The following is an 11,487-nucleotide window of genomic DNA, read 5'->3' as shown; positions in this document are numbered from 1 at the left end:
TGTGAGCTAAATATTTGTGTAATCTGGACATGTTTCCACTTCTACGATAATACAGAGATCGTAGTTTTTAGCTGAGGCTTTCCCCAGAGTATTCATGCGTGATTTATTACTCATTCTTTGTTATATGTGTTATATCTGATCTTTCTCAAAATCGATTAAGCTTCCGCAAGTTTGTTTGTAGAAGTAGATCAAGTATTTTTCTTTATTATATTGCATAATCTAGTGATCTATAGTGGGAAATTCTACACAGATTGACCTCGCTCTTTCTCGATACTATCAATCGAGTGCAACAATTTTGCTAGACCGACGACGCAAAACTAGAGAAGAAGTCACAACGTAGAGATGGGGACGATGGCTAATGCTTGCTCTGCCATGCCATGGCTTAGGGAATTATTCCTTCTCTTAACTTCAACAAAACCAGTCACGATCATAAAGAATGTTGAAAAGGTGAATTCGATCCCCATTCTTTGAAGCATGGTGATCCCGTCGTTATCTCTTGTTATGCGTCGGGCGATGGGAACCACTACCCTATCGTAAAATGGCAGCCATGTGATGAGAGTCAGCAGGGAGAATATGGAGAACGATCCTACGGGTATTTTGAAGTTGTTGGAGCTGAGCCTCCTATCCATGGTCTGGGCTTTTATAATGATGAACATGTTTCTCTGCACGACCGTGACTCGATTGGAGATTTCGTAGGAGAATATGGGCACTGTTCGCATAATAGTTTTGAGCCCCTAGATGTATTCGATGGCATAATCCTCTGCAAGGAAACCTTCCTCCAAATATCTGGGCTACACCAATCCTACAAATATTTTCAACAGCTTTTGTAAACTTATCAGGAAATCTTCTTTCCTTTGCACATTGCAATTTTGTATACAAGTTTGAACTGCAGGGCAATAGGATTTTTGGTAGCATCCCTAAAAGCATTGTCAAATGCCAAAAGCTCGTGTACATTGAATTGAGCCAAAATAAGTTGACTGGAGTGACCCCTCATGAACTGGAAAAGTCTTCTCTATCTTGATGTTCTTAATTTGTCCCATAATGCCCTCACTGGGATGGTTCCCATAGAAATCCAGAATTGTGTTCCCTTAGAATGTTTCAATGTCTCCTTCAATCATCTCTCAAGACATGTTCCTTAAGATGGGATTTTTAGAAGCATAGATAGTAATGTTTTCGCAGGAAACCTAGGTCTCAGTGGCAAAGTCCTAGCAGAGTCTCAATGCATGAGTTTAAATGACCCTTAACTCACTTCTTCCTCATATTACATGCTATATACTAAGAAGAAATTTCATGATATATGGGAGATTATATGGTTTCCTGGTCTAGTAGTATTCATTCTCATAGTTGGAAAAACACGCTGCTATAACCAGTTTATAGGTCATGCTGGTTGTGGCAAAATATAGGGAGGAAAAACTTGAAGAGGATCAATGGAATATGACTGCCTTCTAGGAACCGAGTCTTACAATAGAAGATGTTTTGGAGCATTTGGAGAGTGCTCACATGGTGGGAAGTGGAGACACTAGCACAGTTTAGAGAGAAGAAATGCCAACAGGCAAAGTGATTGATGTGAAGAAGTTGTGGAGAGTTGATAAAGAAGATATTAATCAGAGGAGATCACTATTAGAAGAGGTTGAAATTCTCAACCTACACTATGAAGAGTATCTAGCATAATCTTGCATGTCTCTGTAAGGCCAATATGGTTACTGCACTATGAGATTTTATGGTACTGGGAGGGTCCTTTGCCAATTTAATATTATGTGTCCCTCAAAGGCATATTACAATTGATCACAAGCCTTGGAAAACTTCTCTGGCACAAACTTGTGCAAAATCCAAACATATATGCAAGTGTAATTGGAAACACTTACAAGTGTCATTGGAAATACTTACGATGTTTCCATTGGTGCAAATGCTAATTATATATATTTTTAATTTTTAATTATTATATTTATGATAACTTATTCTCTTATTTTTAAAATATTATTAAGTTATTATTTTGGCATGAAGAGTATTTTCATTGAGTATTTTTATAAATTATCATAAGAATATTTTTCTTTATCATTTGAACATTACAACTAATTCATAGATAAAATAATTATATTTTAAATTCAAAACACATTTTAATTCCATTTTCAACTATAGATAAAATAAAAATATTTTAATTCCAATATAATTTTTACATTATATGAATATGGTGTGTATATTTATGAATTAAAATTATTAATGCACTAGGTTATATTGTGATAAAAATTTATGATAAATCTAATTTGAAGGGCGGTTTTAGTTTTTCCCTTTCTCACTAAAATTTAGTACATACAATTTTGGATAAAATTAAGATTTATCGTTATTTAAAAATGATTTTTAAATACATAGATGGATTCAATGCTCTAAACTCTTCCAGTACTAGAATTCTATAAATTACACTACTCAATTATGATTTTAAGAAATTCCTATAAAATTTATAACAAAGTGAATCAAGGAAACATACTAAGAGAGAAAAAAAAAACATCTAATAGTTAGATATCTGTTATTTAAATACCAATTTTTGGTAAGTAATAAATTATGATTAATGAGATAACCTGTGCCATTTTGATGAGTAAGTGTAGCAAAGGAGGCATGCTTATGGAATGTCGTTTTCCAGAATACAAAAGTCAATGAGAATGATGATGAGAATTTTCTTTGTAGTGTTATTGTTTTGAGGGCATTCAATGCTTTGACTCTTTAGTTTTGTAGGACATGGGTTTCTTTCTCGATTTTTATGTCGATGATGTAGCTTATTTGTTAATTGGTATTTGGAATGCCAGGATTAATCATAATTTTCCATGCTACATAAACATGTACCCAAATCTATATTTGTTTGCCAACTTTCAAAGTTTATGATGATTATGTATTTGTTTAGCACGATTGCTGTCTATTTTTGAGTAATTGTTTCACAAAACATATTGAGTCTATGAATTAAATTTTTAAAACCTGAGAGAACCAGGTAGCCACCAAGGTTTTGATGTAAAACTTATGATGAGAATAAGAACAATTCATTCAACTACAACATTAATCTTTGAGAAATTCAATAAAGCATTTGAACTATGTGTAGGTATCCAGTTAGTTTCACTTATCCTCTTCTCCAGCCAGTTCACAAGAGAAATCCCTTATAATATTACAAATTGTCCCACTCTGCACAGAGTCAGGATTCATTAAAACAAGCTCAGTGGCCACATTTATTTTGGATTGGGAAAGCTTCAAAAATTGTCCTTTGTAGACATGCCATGGAATAATCTCACAAGATATTTTCCTTCTGGTCTCTTTAATTCACCTACAATAGAGTACCTAAATGTTTCTTATAATATGATGCAAGGAAGCCTTCCTCCAAATATCTGGGCTACACCAATCCTGCAAATATTTTTAGCACCTTTTGCAAATTTATCAGGAAATCTTCCTTCCTTTGCACATTGCAATTTTTGTATACATGTTTGAACTGCATGGTAATAGGATTTCTGGTAGCATCCCCATAAACATTGTCAAATGCCAAAAGCTAGTGTACATTGAATTGGGCCAAAATAAGTTGATTGGAGTGATCCCTCCTAAACTGGCAAGTCTTCCCTATCTCGGTGTTCTTCATCTGTCCCATAATGCCCTCAGCAGGATGATTCCACTAGAATTCCAGAATTATGCTCCCTTAGAACGTTCCAATGTATCCATCAATCATCTCTCAGGCTCCGTGGGTTCAAATGGGCTTTTTAGAAGCATAGACAATAATTTTTCACAGGAAACCCAGGTCTCTATTGTAGAGTCCTAGCAGAGTCTCCATGCATGAATTTAAATGACCCTTACCTTACTGCTTCCTCATATTACATGCCAGATACTAAGAAGAAATTCCATAATATATGGGAGATTATATGGTTTCCTGGTTTAGCAATATTCATTCTCATAGTTGGAAAAGCATGTTACTATAACTAGTTTATAGGTCATGCTGGTGGTGGGAAATATAGGGAGGAAAATCTTGAAGAGGACCAATGGAAGATGACTGCCTTCTAAGAACTGAGCTTTACAATAGAAGATGTTCCAGAGTGTTTGGCGAGTGCTCACATGGTGGGAAGTGGAGCAATTGGCTCAATTTATAGAGAAGAAATGCTAGGAGGAAAAGTGATTGCTATGAAGAAGCCATGGAGAGTTGATAAAGAGGATATTAATCGGAGGAGAGTAGTATTAGCAGAGGTTGAAATTCTCTACCTACATTATGAAGAGTATCTAGCAGAATCATGCATGTCTCTGTATTTGGAGCTTATCCTTCATATTCCAACTGATTAAAGGCCTTTAGATCTTCATTAATATTACCATACTTATAGAATGCACTTATAAATATGCTATAAATGTCACTACTTACATTGTAATCCTTGTCAAGAAATAAGCTATGGAAAGGAGGCCTTGTTTATGTTTATGATTTTAAATAAGTTTAAGCCTCGGTCTGGTGTATATTTTTTACATATAGGTATAAATGGGATATCAAAAAATTCAATATTTATAGTGAAAAGAGCACCCAGGTCTAGAAATCGATATATGATGCATGATAAACTTTTTTAGTAGTTTTCCACCATTCCCTGTAGCATAATTCAATACATTTTGAAGACTTTGAAGTCACTACAGATATGACGTAAAAAAAAATCTCTTGTATACTAGCATCATATCTCATGTTATTATAATTGGTTTGAAGTGAGATAACCTATGCCATATTGATGAGTAAGTGTAGTGAAGGAGGCATGTTTGTGGACTGTTGTTGTTCGAGAGTACAAAAGTCAATGAGAATGATGATGGGAATTTCTTTTGTAGTTTTATGATTTTGAGGGCATTTAATGCTTTGACACATCCGTTTTGTAGGACATGGGTTTATTTTTGGATTTTTATGTTGATGAATTAGCTTATTTTTTAATTGGTATCTGGAATGATGGGATTAATCACAGTTTTCCATGCTACATAAACACGTACCCACATCAATATCTGTTTTCCCGCTTTCAAAGTTTATGATGATTATGTATTCGTTTACCAGGATAGTTATCTGTTTTTGAGTAATTTCTTCACAAATAGTCTACTTCTATGAATTAAATTTTTAAAATATGAGAGAACCAGGTAGCCACCAAGGTTTTGATGTAAACTTTTGATGAGAATAAGAACAATTCATTCAACTACAACATTAACCTTTGAGAAATTCAATAAAGCATTTGACCTATGTGCAGGTAACTAGTTAGTTGCACTTATCCTCTTCCCTAACCAGTTCACAGGAGAAATCCCTTATAATCTTACAAATTGTCCCACTCTGCACAGAGTCAAGATCCAACAAAACAAGCCCAGTGGCCACATTCCTTTGGGATTTGGAAAAATTGAAAACTTGTCCTTTGTAGACATGTCATGAAACAATCTCACTGGATATTTGCCTTCTCATCTCTTTAATTCACCTACACTAGAGTACGTAAATGTTTCTTATAATCCTCTGCAAGGCAACCTTCCTCCAAATATATAGGCTACACCAATCCTACAAATGTTTTCAGTAGCTTTTGCAAATTTATCGAGAAATATTCCTTCCTTGCACATTGCAACTTTGTATACAAGTTTGAACTGTAGGGCAATAGGATTTTTGGTAGCATCCCCAGAAACATTGTCAAATGAAAAAATATGGCTTACATTGAGTTGAGCCAAAATAAGTTGACTGGAGTGATTCCTCCTGAACTGGAAAGTATTCCCTGTCTCGACGTTCTTCATCTATCCCATGATGCCCTCACTGGGATGATTCCCCTAGAATTGCAAAATTGTGCTCCGTTAGAATGTTTCAATGTATCCTTCAATCATCTCTAAGGCCCTATGCCTTCATATTGGCTTTTGAGAAGAATGGACAATATTTTTTTCATAGGAAACCCAGGTCTCTATGGTAGAGACCTAGAAGAGTCTCCATGCATGAATTTAAATGACCCTTACCTCACTTCTTCCCCATATTACACGCTAGATACTAAGAAGAAATTTCAAAATATATGGGAGATTATATGGTTGCCCGATCTAGAATTATTCATTCTCATAGTTGGCAAAGGAGGCCATGTTTATGTTGATGATTTTAAATAATTTTAAGCCTTGGTATGGTCTATATTTTTTTACATATAGGTATAAATGGGATATCAATAGTTCAATATGTATAGTGACAAGAGCACCTCGATCTAGAAATCAATTTATGATGCATGATAAACTTTTGTAGTAGTTTTCCAGCATTCCCTGTAGCATAATTAAATACATTTTGAAGGATTTGAAGTCACTACAAATATGATGTAAAGCAAAGCTCTTGTATACTAGCATCATATCTCATGTTATTATAACTGGTTTGAAGTGAGATAACCTATGCCATATTGATGAGTAAGTGCAGCAAAGGAGGCATGTTTGTGGACTGTTGTTCAAGAATACAAAAGTCAATGAGAATGATGATGATAATTTTCTTTGTGGTGTTATGATTATGATGGCATTCAATGCTTTGATAGTTCAGTTTTCCATGCTACATAAACACGTACCCACATCTATATGCATTTTCCCGCTTTCAAAGTTTATGATGATTATGTATTCGTTTACCAGGATTGTTGTCTGTTTTCAAGTAATTGTTTCAAAAAACAAATTGCTTCTATGAATTAAATTTTTAAAATATGAGAGAACTAGATAGCCACCAAGGTTTTGATGTAAAACTTTTGATGAGAATAAGAACAATTCATTCAACTACAAAATAAAGCTTTGAGAAATTTAATAAAGCATTTGACCTATGTGCAGGTAACTAGTTAGCTGCACTTATCCTCTTCTCCAACCAGTTCACAAGAGAAATCCCTTATAATCTTACAAATTTTCCCACTTTGCACAGAGTCAGAATTCAACAAAACAAGTTCAGTGGCCACATTCATTTCGGATTTGGAAAGCTTGAAAACTTGTCCTTTGTATACATGTAATGGAAAAATCTCACTAGATATTTGCCTTCTAATCTCTTTAATTCACCTACACTAGACTACCTAAATGTTTCTTATAATCCTCTGTAGGACAACCTTCCTCTAAATATATGGGCTACACCAATTCTACAAATATTTTCAGCAGCTTTTGCAAATTTATCAGGAAATATTCCTTCCTTTGCACATTGCAATTTTGTATACAAATTTGAACTGCAGAGCAATAGGATTTCTGGTAGCATCCCCAGAAACATTGTCAAATGCCAAAAGCTGGTGTACATTGAATTGAGCTAAGTTGACTGTATTGATCCCTCCTTAACTGGAAAGTATTCCCTATCTCAGAGTTCTTCATCTATCCCATAATGCCCTCATCGGGATGATTCCCCTAGAATTCCAGCATTGTGCTCCCTTAGAATGTTTCAATGTTTCCTTCAATCATCTCTCAGGCCATGTGCTTTCAAATTGGCTTTCCAGAAACATGAACAATAATGTTTTCGTAGGAAACCCAGGTCTCTATGGCAGAGTCCTAACAGAGTCTCCATTCATGAATTTAAATGACCCTTACCTCACTTCTTCCTCATATTACATGCTAGATACTAAGAAGAAATTTCATAATATATGGGAGATTATATGGTTGCCTAGTCTAGTAGTATTTATTCTCATAGTTGGAAAAACATGCTACTATAACCAGTTTATAAGTCATGTTGGTGGTAGGAAATATAGGGATGAAAATCTTGAAGAGGAGAAATGGAAGATGACTGCCTTCCAGGAACTCAGCTTTACAATAGAAGATGTTTTGGAGCATTTGGAGAGTGCTCGCATGGTGGGAAGTGGAGGAACTGGAACAGTTTACAGAGTAGAAATGCTAGGAGGAAAAGTGATTGCTGTGACGAAACTATGGGGAGTTGACAAAGAAGAGATTAATCGGAGGAGAGCAGTATTAGCAGAGGTTGAAATTCTCAACCTACACTGTGAAGAGTATCTAGCAGAATCTTGCATGTCTCTGTAAGGAAAATATGGTTGCAACACTATGAGCTTTTATTATACTGTGAGGGTCCTTTACCAATTTGATATTATGTGTCCCTCAAAGGCATCTTACAATTGCTCATAAGCCTTGGAAAAATGCTCTGGCGCAAAATTGTGCAAAATCCAAACACATATGCAAGTGTCATTGGAAATACTTAAGGCGTCTCCTTTGCGACATGTGTTGCAAATGATAATTATATATATTTTTAGTTATTATTTATTATATTTATGATAACTTATTCTCTTAGTTATAGAATATTATTAATTTATTATTTTGGCATGAAGAGTATTTTCATTGAGTATTTTTATAAATTATCATAAGAATATTTTTCTTTATCATTTAAACCTTACGACTAATCCATAGATAAAATAAATATATTTTAAATTCAAAACACATTTAAATTCCAATATCAACTTATCCATCGATAAAATAATTATATTTTAAATTCAAACATATTTTTATTCTAATATATTTTTTACATTATATGAATATGGTGTGTATATTTATGAATTAAAATTATTAATGCACTTGGTTATATTGCGATAAAATTTTATGATAAATATAATTTGAAGGGCGATTTTAATTTTCTCCTTTCCTACTAAAATTTAGTGCTTACAATTTTGGATAAAAATAAGATTTATTGTTATTTAAAAGTGGTTTTTAAATACATAAATGGATTCAATGCTCTAAACTCTTCGAGTACTAGAATTTTGTAAATTACACAACTCACTTATGATTTTAAGAAGTTCCTATAAAATTTATAACAAAGTGAATAAGGAAAACATACTAATAGGGAAAGAAAAAACATCTAATAGTTAGATATGTGTTATTTAAATACCAATATTTTGGTAAGTAATAAATTATGATTAATGAATAATTGAAATTTGTGTTGAAATTAAAAGATATGACTAAAACTCTCTTTATATTTCATATATAAAATTGAGATATTCAAAATATAATACATGAATAAAGTAAATAAATAAATAAATATAATTACTTAAGCATGTAATTTATTAGCATATTCATAAAAATTTAAATTCGAAGTATTATAATTTAAGAATATTTCCAAAATAAATTTTAAAATTTAAAGTAGTCTCCCCAATGCCTCCTTTCCCTAGGAGCTCTCTATACCTCCTTTCCCTAGGACTCTCTAATGCCTCCTTTCCCTAGGAGCTCCACAAAACCAAAGTCTCCATGAGGTTTCATTAGGTCCCAATATCATAGACTCTCCACTGCCTCATTCCCCAGGATCTCTGTAAAGCCAAGTCTCCATGAGGTTCCATCACGTCCTAATACCATAAACTCTACAATGCATCCTTTCCCCAAGAGCACCCTAAACCCAACTATCCATGAGGTTCCATTATGTACCAATAGCATAGAATCTGTAATACCTCCCTTCCCTTTGAGCTCTCTGAACCCAGGTCTCCATGAGGTTCCATTAGGTCCCAACACTATAAACTCTCCAATTTCCCCTTTCCTCAAGAGCTCTCTAAACCCATGTCTCCATGAGGTTTTATCAAGTCCCAACACCATCGAATCTCCAACACCTCCTTTCCCTAGGGTTTCTCTAAAACTAATTCTCCATGAGGTTCCATCAAGTCCCAACACCATAGACTCTCCAAAGCCTTCTTTCCCTAGGATTTCTCTAAACCCAAGCCTTCATGAGGTTCCATGAGGTCCCAATATCATAGAAGCTCTAACGCTTGCTTTCCCTAAGAGTTCTCTAACCTCAATTCCCCATGAGGTTCCATTAAGTCCCAATACAATAGACTCCCTAATTCTTCCTTTCCCCAAGATCACTCAAAACTCAATTCTCCATGAGGTTCCATCAGGTTCCAACACCATAGACTCTCTAATGCCTCCTTTCTCCGGGAGCTCTTTAAACCCTAGTCTCCATGAGGTTCCATCAGGTCCTAACACAATAGAATCTCCAACACCTCCTTTCTCCATGGGCTTTCTAAACCCAAGCCTCTATGAGGTTCCATTAGGTCCTGTTGTGCTAAAACACAACCCCCCCATTTTTGATTTGTTCACTTCAAATAATGGGGACCCTTTATATAAAAATTTCAGCTAAACACCTTTTAGGATTTTTATTTAGTTGATTATCCTACGCTTTTGTTCATTTTTCATTTTCTTTAGATTCTTGTTTTGATTTCCATGTTAAAATCGATTTTTTATAAGCTTCTCATTGATACTTGTTTCGCCTCATTTGGTCAACTACTTCGTAAATGACACTCCTTTGAAGTCTAATCATTTATGTTGCCTGGGTTAAAATGCATAAAATATACAATATTCCATTTTTGTAAATAAATTAGCTCAATAATGCATTAATTTTAACTATTAACCCTTAGTTCTCACAAACATTTTTTATTTTTACTTATATAGCCAAATCATGAAGCATCGAGATTTTAGAAATTTACTCCAATTTCCAAATAAACTACTAATCTCGAAAAATAAAAAATGTCAAAGTGGCTATAGTTTAGATAGGCAAATTAAGCTTCAGAAAATTTCATAACTAAATTAAACATCATTAAAATAAAACCTAAATTAAAATTTAATACAAAAATACATATAATAATAATAATAATAATAATAATAATAATAATAATAATAATACATCGGATCGCAAAATCGCATCGCAAAATTTCACTTGACACATTTTTAAAAAAATTCGATGACCCTTACCTCCCGATGTGCGATTGCGAAAAGTCAAAGACGTGTTGTTTTAACCAAAGTCGCGTATGAGCTTTGTAGTTTGGTTTTTAGTTTGAAGCTTTTACTCATACGTATGAGTAAAGTAGTAATATAAATATAGTGGTGTAGGATAGTTTTAAATTAATATTAAAATAGTTATTTAATATTTAATATTAAATTTTAAATTAAAAAAATTAATTAATATATAAAATTTAATTAATTAAATTAAATTAAAATTAAATTATTATTTAGTATTAATTAGTTTATAAATAGTTAATTATATTAATTAGTTAGATTAATATTAATTAATTATAGTTTATGATTAACAACTAAATTAGAATGAATTATTAGATAATTAGAATTCTAGTTTAGGATTAAATTTTTAATTAAAACTCTGATTTTTAGCTCAACAACAAAAATTCCAAAATTATGCCATTTTTGACTCATCAACTTTGGAGGCTCATAGATTGAGTTATACTTGGCCAAATGAAGCCCAGGATGACTCATTGGAAAGATAAAGTCAAGGAGAACATTTATGAGGAGGTTTCACTAACATATTTAGTCATTTATTGGGTAAAAAATTAGGTAGAAGATCAAGCTCTGATTTTTGAAAAACAAAATCAATTTTTTGAGTTTTATTTTCTTCATTTTCATTTGCCCAAGCCTCTTCTAATTACAGATTCGTTCATCAAAAATATTCTTGGCCAATTAAACCATCTCAGGCGTTAATAGAGAAGTTATATTTTATTTTTAATTCTTTATTTAAATTGAATTTGATTGTATTTATTTTAATGCTAGAATTGATATTTT

The 11,487-nt window shown here is 33.1% G+C and overlaps 1 pseudogene; it reads right to left on the bottom strand.

Annotated features, from left to right (window-relative positions):
* Positions 1-329: 329 nt before the first annotated feature.
* Positions 330-719, bottom strand: LOC149250329 (protein NRT1/ PTR FAMILY 3.1 pseudogene; annotated as a pseudogene).
* Between the last annotated feature and the right edge of the window lie 10,768 nt (positions 720-11,487).

Source organism: Pinus tabuliformis, chromosome 7, assembly GCF_031772625.1.
Source record: "Pinus tabuliformis cultivar Carrire ecotype Pingquan chromosome 7, CPIR1, whole genome shotgun sequence".
In the NCBI taxonomy this organism is placed as follows: Eukaryota; Viridiplantae; Streptophyta; class Pinopsida; order Pinales; family Pinaceae; genus Pinus; species Pinus tabuliformis.
This window is presented reverse-complemented; position numbering and strand designations above follow the sequence as displayed.